This window comes from Meles meles, chromosome 9 (assembly GCF_922984935.1).
Source record: "Meles meles chromosome 9, mMelMel3.1 paternal haplotype, whole genome shotgun sequence".
Classification (NCBI taxonomy): Eukaryota; Metazoa; Chordata; class Mammalia; order Carnivora; family Mustelidae; genus Meles; species Meles meles.
The window spans coordinates 114,254,166-114,267,704 of NC_060074.1; positions in this window are offsets into that span (position 1 = coordinate 114,254,166).

Sequence of the window (13,539 nt, forward strand, 5' to 3'; positions counted from 1 at the left end):
GCTTCTGTGCAATCAGTGTTCCCACCCGAATGAGAGAAAAAAGAAAAGAAAAAGAAATAGGGAAGAAGAAAGGGAAAAAAAAGGAGACAAAAAAAGGAAAAACAAATAGAGAGAGTGATAGAGACAGGAAAAAAAAGGGAAGATAAAAGAGAAGGCTCAGCCCAAATGGGCCCCAAGATTTATGAAGTATACAAACAAAAACAGACAAACAAAAAGACTGATAAAAGTATATGACAAGAGGGGCACCTGGGTGGCTCAGTGGGTTAAGCCTCTGCCTTCGGCTCAGGTCATGATCTCAGGGTCCTGGGATGGAGCCCCACATTAGGTTCTCTACCCCCCAGGGAGCCTGCATCCCCCTCTCTCTCTGCCTGCCTCTCTACTTGTGATCTCTCTCTCTCTCTCTCTGTCAAATAAAAAAAAAAGTATATGACAAGAGAAAAAAAAAGTATATATATATATATATATATATATATATATATGCAAAAAGAAGGGAAGAACCTCATCAGAAGGAACCCCAAGTATAAGATTTATATATTATCAGGACAAACACAAATTCTCAGAAACACTGGCAGAAGGAAAAATTGGGAAAGTGGTTATAAATTCTCAGTGTGAGTGAGGAAGGTTATTTTGATTCTTCCTGGATGTATCTTGTTGTTTTTGTTAAGGGACTCAACTTTCCTAATTTACAGGGGAATTAGAAACTGGTTTGCCTATAGGGGTAGCATTGATTGGGGAAAGGGGATTACCTTGAAGTTTAACTCTATATGTATAGTAGAAAATAAAAATTAAAAAAGAATAAACTAAACTAAGTTAAAATTGAAAAATAATTTAAAAAAAATTAGAAAAGCAAAAAAGAAACACGGGTGTATGTACCAAAAAGTTCAGGTTAAAAGGTTATTAAGGAATTTGATGTACTGGACATCTCAGTGTGATGGTAAATAGGTTAAAAAATTATCTGTATGTATTTTTAAAAAAAGTACCCGAATATTGGTAAAGAGTTAAATATAAAAGTTGTATTTATGAAGTAGTGGTGGTTGTTCTCTTGTAGTCTTTTTTTTTTTTTTCTTCCTTCCTGGTTGGTCTTCTGGGGGAGGGGCCTGCCACGTGAGTTTTCAGACAATGATGTTCCCTGAGTTAGGTCCTCCCGCTCCCCTCAAGGGGTTGGGCTCTGAGGAAACAGTTTTTTTCAGGCTTTTATTCTCTGGGGGTTTTTATATCCTTTCCTCCAGATTTCAAGTGAGAGGGTGGAAAACAATTTACCATGCTAATGGGCATCAGAAGAAAGCTGGGGTGACAATCCTTATATCAGATCAATTAGATTTTAAGCCAAACACTATAATAAGAGATGAGGAAGGACACTATATCTTACTCAAAGCGTCTGTCCAACAAGAAGATCTTACAATTTTAAATATCTATGCCCCTAACGTGGGAGCAGCCAACTATATAAACCAATTAATAACAAAATCAAAGAAACACATCAATAATAATACAATAATAGTAGGGGACTTGAACACTCCCCTCACTGAAATGGACAGATCATCCAAGCAAAAGATCAGCAAGGATTTTTTCTTTTAGGGAACCCCCTTAATATTTCCTACAGTGTCGGCTTGGTGGTTGCATAGTCTTTTAAGCATTGCCGGTCTTGGAAACTCTTTATCTCTCCATCCATTTTGAATGTCAGTCTTGCTGGATAAAGTATTCTTGGCTGAAAGAATGTTCTTCTCATTTAGTACTCTGCATATATTTTGCCAGCCCTTCCTGGCTTGCCAGGGCTCTGTGGGCAGGTCTGACGTTATTCTAATGGGCTTTCCTTTGTGTGAAAGGAGCCTCTTTTTCCTGCTTTTAAGAGGGTCTGTCTAGTATTGTAATTCTTCATTTTAACTATCAGGTGTCATGAGGACTTTCAAGAATCTAAAGTCTGAGGGGAAACTGCTCTGTCTCTAGTACATGAACGTTCTTTCTGTTCGTGAGATTGGGAAAATTTTCATAGACAACTTGTTCCACTATATCTTCTAGACTCCTTTCTTTTTCCTCCCCTTCAGGGATTCCAATAATTCTGACATTGGAACGTTTCATGGCATCATTTATTTCCCTGATTCTGTTTTTGTGGCTTCTGAGCTGTTTGTTCCAGGCTTCCTCCTCATCCTTTCTCTCTATCTGTTTGTCCTCCAGATCACTGATTCTATCATCTGTCTCAGTTATCCTAGCTTTTAGAGAGTTGAGATTAGATTGGAACTCATTGAGAGCATTGTGAACATTATACCTGGTGGTTTTCAGTTCTCCCCTATTCAATTCGATTGGTCATCCATGGCTTTCTTCAACCTAGCTATTGCCTGGATAATTGTTAGCCTCAATTCCTTTTCTGACATATTGTCTATGTCAATAGCCATTAGCTCTGTTGCAGAAGGTCCATCCTCTGTATTTTTCTTCTGTTGGGCATTCCTCCTCCTAGTCATTTTGGTAAGAGATGACTGAACATATGCAGCTGGATGTATCGACTGTGGTGCAGTCAAGGTGCACCCTGGAATGCTTCTGTGCAATCAGGATTCCTCACCCAAATGACAGAAAAAAAAAAAAAAGAAAAAGAATAGAGAAAAAAAGAGAGAGAGAGAGAGAGAGAGAGAGAGAAAAGGGAAGACAAAAGAGAAGGCTCAGCCCAAATGGGCCCCAAGGTAAGATTTATGAAGTATACGAACACAAACAGACAAATAAAAAGACTGATAAATGTATATGACAAGAGAAAAAAAATATATATATATAAATTAAAGCAAAAAAAAAAAAGAAAAAAAAAAGGAAGAACCTCGTCAAAAAGAACCCCAAGTATAAGGTTTATATACTATCAGGACAAACATAAATACACAGAAACACTGGTGGAAGGCAAAGATGGGAGAGTTGTTATAAATTCTCATTGTGGGCGAGGAAAGTTATTTTGATTCTTCCTGGATGTATCTTGATGTCTTTGTTAAGGGACTCAACTTTCCTAAGATAAAGGAGGATTAAAAATTGGTTTGCCTATAGGGATAGCATTGATTGGGGAAAGGGGATTATCTTGAAATTTAACTCTATATGTATATTAGAAAATGAAAATTAAAAAAGACTAAACTAGACTAAACTAAATTAAGATTTTTTTAAAGATTTTATTTATTTATTTGACAGAGAGAGATCACAAGTAGGCAGAGAGGCAGGCAGAGAGAGAGGAGGAAGCAGGCTCCCTGCGGAGCAGAGAGCCGGATGCGGGGCTTGATCCCAGGACCCTGAGATCATGACCTGAGCCGAAGGCAGCGGCTTAATCCACTGAGCCACCCAGGTGCCCCTAAATTAAGAATTTTTAAAAAAATTTAAGAAAAGCAAAGCAAAAGAAAAACACGGGTGTATGTATCAAAAAGTTCAGGTTAGAAGGTTATTGAGGAATTTGATGTACTGGTCATCTCACTGTAATGGTAAATAGTTTAAATATTATCTATATGTATTAAAAATGAACTAGAATAGTGGTAAAGAGTTAAAAATAGAAGTTGTATTTATGAAGTAGTGGTGGTTGTCCTTTGTCTTCTTTTTCTTTCTTTTTTTTTTTTTCTTCCTTCCTGGTTGGTTTTCTGGGGGAGGGGCCTGCCACGTGGGTTTTCAGACAATGATGTTCCCTGAGTTAGGTCCTCCCGCCCCCCTCAAGGGGGTGGGCTCTGAAGAAACCGTTTTTTTTCAGGCTTTTGTTCTCTGGAGGTTTTTATGTTTGTTCATCTGTTTTCTATTGCCTTGACAGCTTTTGACGGTTTTTGGAGGTTTAGAGGAGAGCAATGTGCACCCCGACCTCCCTTTCAGAGAGAAGCCTCAGAATGCTCTGCAGAGCTGCTGGAAGAGTAGGTTCTGAGTCACGGTCTCTGGGGGTGCAGGATCTCCTTCTTGTACCCAAAACCATGGCAGCAGCGGCTGTCTGGGCAGCTCCAGACTGCCAGAGAGGTTCCAAGCAGTGATGGCACACTGAGATTTTCCCACTGGCCCGGGCTGGGAATGCCTGTTTTTTCTGGGTGCCAGAGCTCCCGGCTCGCTCCTGTGAGCACCTCTCCCAGGGGAAGGTGTTTCAGGAATGCCATCTGGAGAGGCTCCCAGACCCTTACGGGAGCTTGACCCCACTCGTTCTTGGGCGCAGCGGTGGCTCAGGCACGCTGGCAGCTCAGGGACCAAGACCTGGTTTCTCCGCTGCACTCTCTCTGGCTCAGCACCAGGGGAGGCTGTCCTGGGTCAGAGGACTTAAGCCCCTGTCTCTAACCACCCCAATTCCCACAATTTCCCCCAGCCACCCTTTGCTCTTTTTTTTTTTTTTTTGAGTGCTTTCAACCAGACTCCAAGCTAATGCTGGTCCCCAGATGCACGGCACTCTCGTATTGGGTTATTACTTTCCAATCGGTCGCCTTTAGTGGCTCCCTCCCCCTTTTGTTTATCTTCTGATATCAATTTGACATTCCCACAATGCTTTACCTGCCCACTGGCATCTTCTGCTCCTGTAGAGATCCAGACGTGTATAATTCTGATCTCAGGCTGATTTCATGGTTGATCAGTGTTCTTTGGTAGGTAATCAGCTCACTTTAGGGTACAGGTTGAAAGGGTGCCTCCTACTACTTCCCTGCCATCTTGACTCCCCTGAGAATATGTTTTTAACTCAAAGAATTAACTTCATTTATGTTTATTGTAGAAACTAAAATGCTTGATCTTCTATCTGTTGTTTTGTATTTTTGATAAATGAATATTGGCATTTTTGTCATTATTTCCTTCTGAGATTTGGAATATATATGTCTATATATATTTACATAATATATATATTAAGATTATTATCAAATTTTCAAAAATACTTTTGATTATAATTCTATATTTTTCAAGTACAAAAATCAAATACTTTTTTGTCATTCAGTGTAAGACATGATATTTAGCAGAATTGTACTCATCCAAATTTCTTTCTGGTTTGTGGTCTTTATTGATATAGTGTAGGAGGTTGGCCTCAAAATGCTGTTACTAACTCTTCTTATATTAAATAATATTTTCTTATATTTAATATTAAATATTATTTTTATTTGTAATTTTTATTTTTTATTAACATATATCATATTATTAGCCCCGGGGAAACAGGTCTGTGAATCCCCAGGTTTTCACACTTCACAGCACTCGCCATAGCACATACCCTCCTCAATGTCCATAACCCAACTCTTATATTAAATATTGTATTAAATCCAAGAATAATATTTTGCCATTTGATTACATAGCAACAATATTCATCCTGATGATTCAGAATTACCTTTCTTTATTTACTTATCTCTTATTTATCTGGGGTTTGTCTTCTGATAACTTTAAAAAAAAGAGACCTGGGTAAGTATAATTTTGACTTCCTGTATGTCTGAGAGTGCCTTTCAAATTAAAGCTAGCCAAACTAGCTATAGCTTTGTCTCCTGGAATCAGCACAAGACCCATTGGCTGTTGCTGCCTTCCCTACAGCCTTCTTGTGCAAGAAGGGTTGTAGCCAGCTTTACAGTCTTGCAGATTGTCTGTTTCCCTCTTTCTGCCTAAGTGGTGAAAATATTGTTCCTTTTTTTTTTTTTCTAAACATCTTTACTACAAAGGTGTTGTCAGATGTGTTCAGGGCCTAAAATTAAAATGGTCTTTTCAATTTTCATATCCCGGCTTTTGTCAGTTTGGAAAGCTGATGCTGGTTTGGTTATCTTGATCATTCCTGGGACATGTTCTGATTGCTAGGTCAGATCTCTGTTCTCTGACCTACTTGGCACTCATGTTCTTCCTAATCATTTCTATGTATTTGTCCCCTAACCCTCCTTATGAAAGAGCTACTCAGGTTTGTGTTCCACAACACTTTTTCCCAGTGCTAAGCTTACTTTATGCCCCTTTAAACATAGATTCTTTGATAACGCATGCTCATTACTTTGCAATCCCAAGGACTCTACCTATCTTCCTTTTTATCTTATCCTGTTTTAAAAAGGTCAACATATTCTCTTTTAAGACTTTTTTTCAGAGCCAAAGGATCTTTCTTCTTTCACCCTACGAAAGAGCTGAGCATGTTCCTAAAAATGTACAAGTTTATACATTTCCCATATTTCTTGTTTGTCATTTTAAGAGCTATACTGCTTGAGTAACTTATCAGTTCTCAAATTTGGCATGATCTAGCCAAATTAACAGCCAACTTGTGTGGTATGCCCCATTCCTTCACTTGTTTATCTCAATGCTCTCAAAATCTCTTCCTGTTACTAGAGTCAAGGGAAAAGTTGGTATGCACTGCTCTTGGCTCCATCCCAAGATGTCATGGAAAATGTCTATGTAATTGAGAGAGAATCTTAAACTGGCCTCATAGTCTTGTTTTCTGAACCAACAGAATATATGAAAAGCTGCATGCCTAGCACACAGACACATCAGAACCTCCTTTTCTCAGGCTAAATATTTTATTTGATATTCTTTTCCCAGAAAACAATGTATCATGACTGCTCATTCCCTATTCTTTCTTTTTGGTGAATGAGTTGGACACCTCAGAGTAAGTAATGAAAAGGTATAAGTAGCAATGGAGTGGTGTGGGTGGGGGTGGTGGATGAAGGCTTGATGAGAATTGGAGTCATCATTTGTGTGATGTAAAATGCAACACCTGCTCAGCAGAGACACCTACTTAGTTTTGCCATATGCACAAATCCTACAAATCTTAGCCAAGTGTCAAGAGTGGCATTTATTTTGCTGCAGATGGTGAGCCATGTGTTTCCCAGTGAGGACACTTGGCTCAGCATCATTAGTCATAGGTGGGATCACTCAGAGGTTAGGCAATGCTTAGTTCTCAGTATTGTGAGGTGTTGTTTGTTGGATCCCTGTGTTTCTCCAACATATGAATATAACACTAATATCCAACATGTGATATTGTTCATGCCCTACACTCTTGTGGGGTTGACTTTCTACTTTGGCAAAACCTGGAACACATCTCTCTCCAGACAAAGCAGAAAAATGTCAGGAAGCTCTCAGTAACTTGGTTTGCCTTCTGACTCAGGCAGATACAGTTGATGTGCTCAGAATGTTGCCTTCTGAAATTTTTCTTCTCACAGTCCCTCTGTACTAATTCTTCCTTAGATTTCTTCTCTTTTTTATTTTGGTCAAAGGGACATTGAATCTAAGGTTCTTGTTTTACTAATTTCTTGTCTGTTGGCAACCTTTCTATGGGTGAAGTCAGGTATATCCAAATGACTTCTACATCACTTAGAAACTTACAACCCCAAACATAATCTCTAGCTCAAACCTCTGGCCCAAATATCCAAATACTGACATCAGATTTTTGATGGACTACCTGCACTTCTAATGGGTAAACCTCAATGTCCTGTTTCTTTTGGGTATCTTGTCCACCTGGACATCTCATGGGCACCCACATGTCCCATAAATTATTTATTTCCTATAGTTTAATTTTCCTCTAATACCTAAGTCATAAAGACATTTTGATAATTACATTAAATATTACATGAGAAATTCCTTTGTAACTCTAATTAAGCATACAGTTAATTTTTTATACCACCCACCTAGTTTCACTAATTTCACCAGGAAGTCAATGAGATTTCTCAGATGTATCTGTCCTTCTCACTTTCAAATGCATGTCCTGAGTATATGGAATTTTAAAGACCTCTGAATTCTCATCTTCTCTTTTCTACTTTCCATTTCAACTGCCCTAGTTGGACCTCCTCATCTCTTAGGTATGCTAAGGTAAAAGTTATATAAGAGTTCCCCTGGCACTGACATAATAGGTTCTGCCTATGAGCATAATACCATCTCCTGCCCAGGCTTAAATGTGCTGTTAGCCATGTGGTCTTCATGTTAAGGTTCCAGCTTACTACTTGGGTAGAGTCCTGTAATAAGCTCTCTGTCCTGTTTTCTGAATATGGCCAACAGTGGCAAAATGTGGGCAGAGTGCCAAAGGCTGTAGAACACATAGTTCCAATGATTGAAGTGGACAGACAGTACTCTAGGGAGTGCATTTACAGGGTCTCTCTAGGCTGTTTCTCTTAAAGGAGCAGAACTTGAGAAGGAAAAAGCCTTGGGTAATTTACAAATCAAAGCTTAATTCATTTACATCCATTCACCTTTGGAAATGAAGAACATAAAGCATACACTTGAAAATGCTCTGATTTTGCCTGGCAGATTTAAAATGTAAAAATGAATGCCTTTATTGATTTTTCTTTACCACAGAATAAGCCATAAAACACAAATAAATCAACCTTTCCAAGTGGAGCCCATTTTCAGTGGGAAAATATGCTGGTTGACAGAACTCATCAATTATAGGTCCCTATTGGGCTCGAAGTTATTTCTGAGCTTAAGTAGAACTTATGGGTTGAAGGCTCTGACTCTGTGATAGCCCTTCTTTGATTGTGATTCCATCTTCTGAGCCCTAAGTGTAGGTCACTTGTGAATAACAACCCCTCCCAATGCTGCTGCAGCCCTGGAAGTAGACACTCCCAGGGAGCTCTCTGGAGAAGTGGACTTGTTTTCTGGATCAGAGCATGAAGTGAAATGTAAGAGTCAATGTTATTACAGTCCTCACTATGAAGATCCTTGGTCAGTTGGGGGAATATGTAGACATGACTATCCTGGGTCTAGATCTGATTATTTTCTCTTTTTCTATGTACACATCCTCCACTCTTGCCTAGTTAAACAATTATCTCTCCTGTATCAATGTGGCTTCCACCAGAGAAGCAAAAAAATCACATGTGATATAGAATTTGGAATTTTTTATATGGATTAGAGCTGGTGGGATAGTCTGAACAGGCTAATGCCTCTGCATCAGGTATCGAGCCTGAGGCTATTCACCTATGGCTCAGACAGGCAAGGCAGTGATAGAAAAACAAGAGACTGGGTATAGCCAAAGTCAAGGGTTAAGGATAACTAAATCAGGAAGAGTGTTGGGACACGTCTGCCTATACCACCTCCAATCTTAATGCCATAGGTGATCTGAGGATAACCTAGCTCCCTTTACCAAAGAGTTGCCTATGAACCTGGAGGAGGCCTTGGAGAAGGTGAAGAAAGAGACCCTCTAGGAATGAGATATATCATGTGGGTCTCAGTGCTACCCGATGTCAACCAGGTCAGCAGATCAGTGACAGCATGCATGAGTTACACACCCAGGTCCTATCTATAGAGCATAAAAATATGTCTGCAAAGTGCTCCTTGAGGCCAATACTAATTGGGAATCATCCTGGAAATAGAATCTTGGGTGTTACTCCCAGCTTAATAAAGTTGAGACAGATCACAGCCATCACACATGACCCAGGTTTTCAGATTGTCCTCATGCCCTTTCACTTCCATGTCTTTGTTTATGGCTGGAAGGCTCACCAATAGTCACTAAAGTAATAGGAATTTATTAAAAGTTGTCCTTGATCATCTCTATATTGTCTGGTTTGATATCTACCTCTGACTGATTACACACCCTCTTTCCTAAGTAATGTACACACGATCACTGATCCTGCTATTTCCCTGCCATCTATAATTCACCTATGAGGAAATTCAGAGGTGCTCAAGGCCTAGAGATATATGTGTGTCAGTCCAGGACCATGACAGTAAAATAGAATCACTCTGAGCCCTGAAACTCTTGCAACCATAAGCAAGGCAAACCAGAGATTATCAAAGCAGCAAACTGCCTCCACTGTTAGCCTGAAGGAACAAAGAAGGAGGTATGTTGTTGGTGTCCAGTGGTCAGGGTCACCTCAAGACCTGAAGCAACTTCTGCCAAGAACACTGCTCATAAAAAGTAGACAGAAAACACACCCTCTTGTCTTCCTTTCCCTGGCTGTCTGTTCACCAGAGGCACCCACTCTAATAGAAATGAATTAGGAGAAAAATTTAAAACAACAACAACAACAACAAATTTGAGGGCAGGCAGATAATGCCTGGCTTCCAGTAGCATTCCACTCTGTGCTAAATGCAGCATTAACTGGATCCAGCAGAAGGTATCATGGCTCCTGCTCTCAAGAAGCTTAAAGATGTAAGGAATAGTTTTTGAAGATAGGAGGCACAAGAAAGGAAACATAGGGAGGTGCCTGTCTCAGCCTGGAAGAAGGCAGGGAAGGCGAGCCCAGACATTGGTATCAACTTGAGAAAACTTTGAGCCATCCCCCAATATCAGGGAAGCTGATCTATGAATGCACCACAGATATTCACTTATTCAACTAATACTTTATTGAGCAGTTACTATGTGCCAAGCATCATGTTCCTTACAGTCATCTATTCTAGACATATTTTGTTATTACTGCGTTGGAAGTCCCCAAGACCATCCTTAGGCCCCATAATTTGCCTAAATTTATAAGACTAAGAAAGCCATATATTCATGATTAATTTTATTATTTTTTTATGTTTATTTTTTACAGTGAAAGGGAAGAGGTTAAAATCCACAAATGTACATGGACAAAATCCAGGAGAAACCAAACACAAGGTTCTAGACTTTCTGACTTAATGGAGTCACACACAGACATACTTAGTTATCCCAGCAATAATATATTGGTGAGTTCCCCCAGGGAAACTCCAGCATTGGTGTTGAAGCTCTTTGTTCATATGGACATGCATTGCTCACAAGGTTAACCTTAGTGACCTTAGCAGTCTTCAGCACTAGCAGAAGTAAATGTACAACAATGGCCCAGGGATTTATACATATAAGACACTCTTATCAGACAGCATATTCCAAGGGCTCAGAAGTTATCTCCCAGGACTGGCAAGGTAATCAAAGGACAATCCTGAATATTTCTTTGGGATATGCAGGGTTTAAACAACCATGCATGTTGAGCTAAGTCATCGATGCATACTCAGGAATTCCTATTTTGATCCAGTTCTCACCTGAGCTCTAATCATTGCTGTATTTCCCAATTCTGGCCCACCCCTGATGGACTTGGGATTTGCATTTAGGTCATCTCACCACAATCACTGAATTACAAGTTTCAAGATCCAGTGTGTGAAAACATTCTCTTTAGGGACATGGCCTTGGATTGAAATTCATTTATTTATTCATTCAGTCACTACCAGCTGGACACATAGGATTTACCAAGAACTGTAAGCACACTGGTTAAAACAGTAAAATGTAATAAACCCCAATTTCACCCTAGCAGAGCGTATAGTCTGGTGGAGCAACACATGAGAATAAGAATATAAGTGCAAGTGTATTGGATTGAATACTGTCACCCCAATATTCATGTCTACTCAGAACCTAAGAATGTGATCTTATTTGGTAATAGAGTCTTTGCAGATGTAATCAAATTGAGATGTAGTCTTACTGGATTGGTGTGGACCCTAATCCAATGATTGGTGTCCTTATAAGAGAAAGGAAGTTTGGATGCAGAGATGCAGACAGAGGGAAAACAATGAAGACATAGTGAACTCCATGAGATGATGGAAGCAGAGATTGGAGTGACGTGTCTATAGGTCAAGGAATGCCATCATCCACCAGAACTTAGACAAGAAAGAATCCTCTCCTCCCTAGAGCCTTCAAAAAGGGAACATTCCAATCAATACCTGATTTTGGACTTCAAACTTCCAGAATGTGAGAATAAATTTCTGTTGTTCCAAGTCACCAAGTTTGTAGTATTTTGTTACAGGAGTCCTTGAGGATGAATACAGATAGCATAGAGTTAAGAGTAGGACAGGGCAGTAGGACACCATGAGAGAAATGCTGAAGATCCAAATCAGGAGGCCAGAAATAAACTCCAGAGGGAGTGAAAACTTCCAAAAGGGAATCTTAGTGCTGGAGAGGTTGCAAGGGAAAGTGTACACAGAGAGAATTCCAGGCACAAGAAAGAGTGTGTGTTAAAGGCATGAAGGTGAGAGAGAGGGTGGGTCACTAGATGAACTGAAAGAAAAGGGGGAGAATTATATCCTAAGTTGTAAAACAAATAAGTGTGAAACAAGGCTGAGAAGATTGGAACCTTATGTGGGCAGTAGCTGATCTGTGTGTACAATCCCATGTAAGTAGTCTAGATGGGACACACCTTCATGGCTAGTTCCCCACTGGACTTCAAAAAAAGGAATAAATCTGACATAGTTGGTGTCACTGGTTATCTTTGCTTCACATTTTACCCCCACGCCAGTGGATAATGTCACCAGTGAGGAAGGGCTTGAGAAGTCAGCACAATTCTAAGAAAATACTATGACTTAGATACCTTTTTACAATGTTGTTGCCTTATTGAAACCAAATTCCACTAAAAACATTACTGATTGCCTTTCCAGTAGATAGCACTGTAGTGTTTCCAGGCTGGAACCAAAACCCTGCAAAATGTCACTGAGCATAATTCAATATCATCAGTTCAGGTGAGAAATGTTAATAACAGGTGAAAGAGCTTCCCTTTTTCCAACTGAACAATGCCAAACTGTTTCAATAAAGGAAATCTGCAACACTGTTCATGAACCCATCTCTCACTTTTCATTTCTCTTCACATATTGTCAATTTAAACTTCAGTTAGAGTTTATGATTTGTTAATTCTATCACGATATCATTTTTTTTAATATTTATTTTTATTTGTTTATTTACATCATAACAGTGTTCATTGTTTTGGCATCACACCCAGTGCTCCATGCAGTACGTGCCCTCCCTGTTACCCACCACCTGGTTCCTCAACCTCCCACCCCCCCCACCCCTCTGCCGCCCCTTCATAACCCTCTGGTTGTTTTTCAGAGTCCACAGTCTCTCATGGTTCATCTCCCCTTCCAGTTTCCCTCAACTCCCTCTCCTCTCCATCTCCCCATGTCCTCCATGTTATTTGTTATGCTCCACAAATAAGTGAGACCATATGATACTTGACTCTCTCTGCTTGACTTATTTCACTCAGCATAATTTCTTCCAGTCCCGTCCATGTTGCTACAAAAGTTGGGTATTCGTCCTTTCTGATGGAGGCATAATACTCCATTGTGTATATGGACCACATCTTCCTTATCCATTCATCCGTTGAAGAGCATCATGGTTCTTTCCACAGTTTGGCGACCGTAGCCATTGCTGCAATAAACATTGAGGTACAAATGGCCCTTCTTTTCACTACATCTGTATCTTTGGGGTCAATACCCAGCAGTGCAATTGCAGGGTCATAGGGAAGCTCTATTCTTAATTTCTTCAGGAATCTCCACACTGTTCTCCAAAGTGGCTGCACTAACTTGCATTCCCACCAACAGTGTAAGAGGGTTCCCCTTTCTCCACATCCTCTCCAACACACGTTGTTTCCTGTCTTGCTAATTTTGGCCATTCTAACTGGTGTCAGGTGGTATCTCAATGTTGTTTTAATTTGAATCTCCCTGATGGCTAGTGATGATGAACATTTTTTCATGTGTCTGATAGCCATTTGTATGTCTTCATTGGAGAAGTGTCTGTTCATATCTTCTGCCCATTTATTCATATGATTATCTGTTTTGTGTGTGTTGAGTTTGAGAAGTTCTTTATAGATCCTGGATATTAACCTTTTGTCTGTACTGTCATCTGCAAATATCTTCTCCCATTCCGTGGGTTGCCTCTTTGTTTTGTTGACTGTTTCCTTTGCTGTGCAGAAGCTTTTG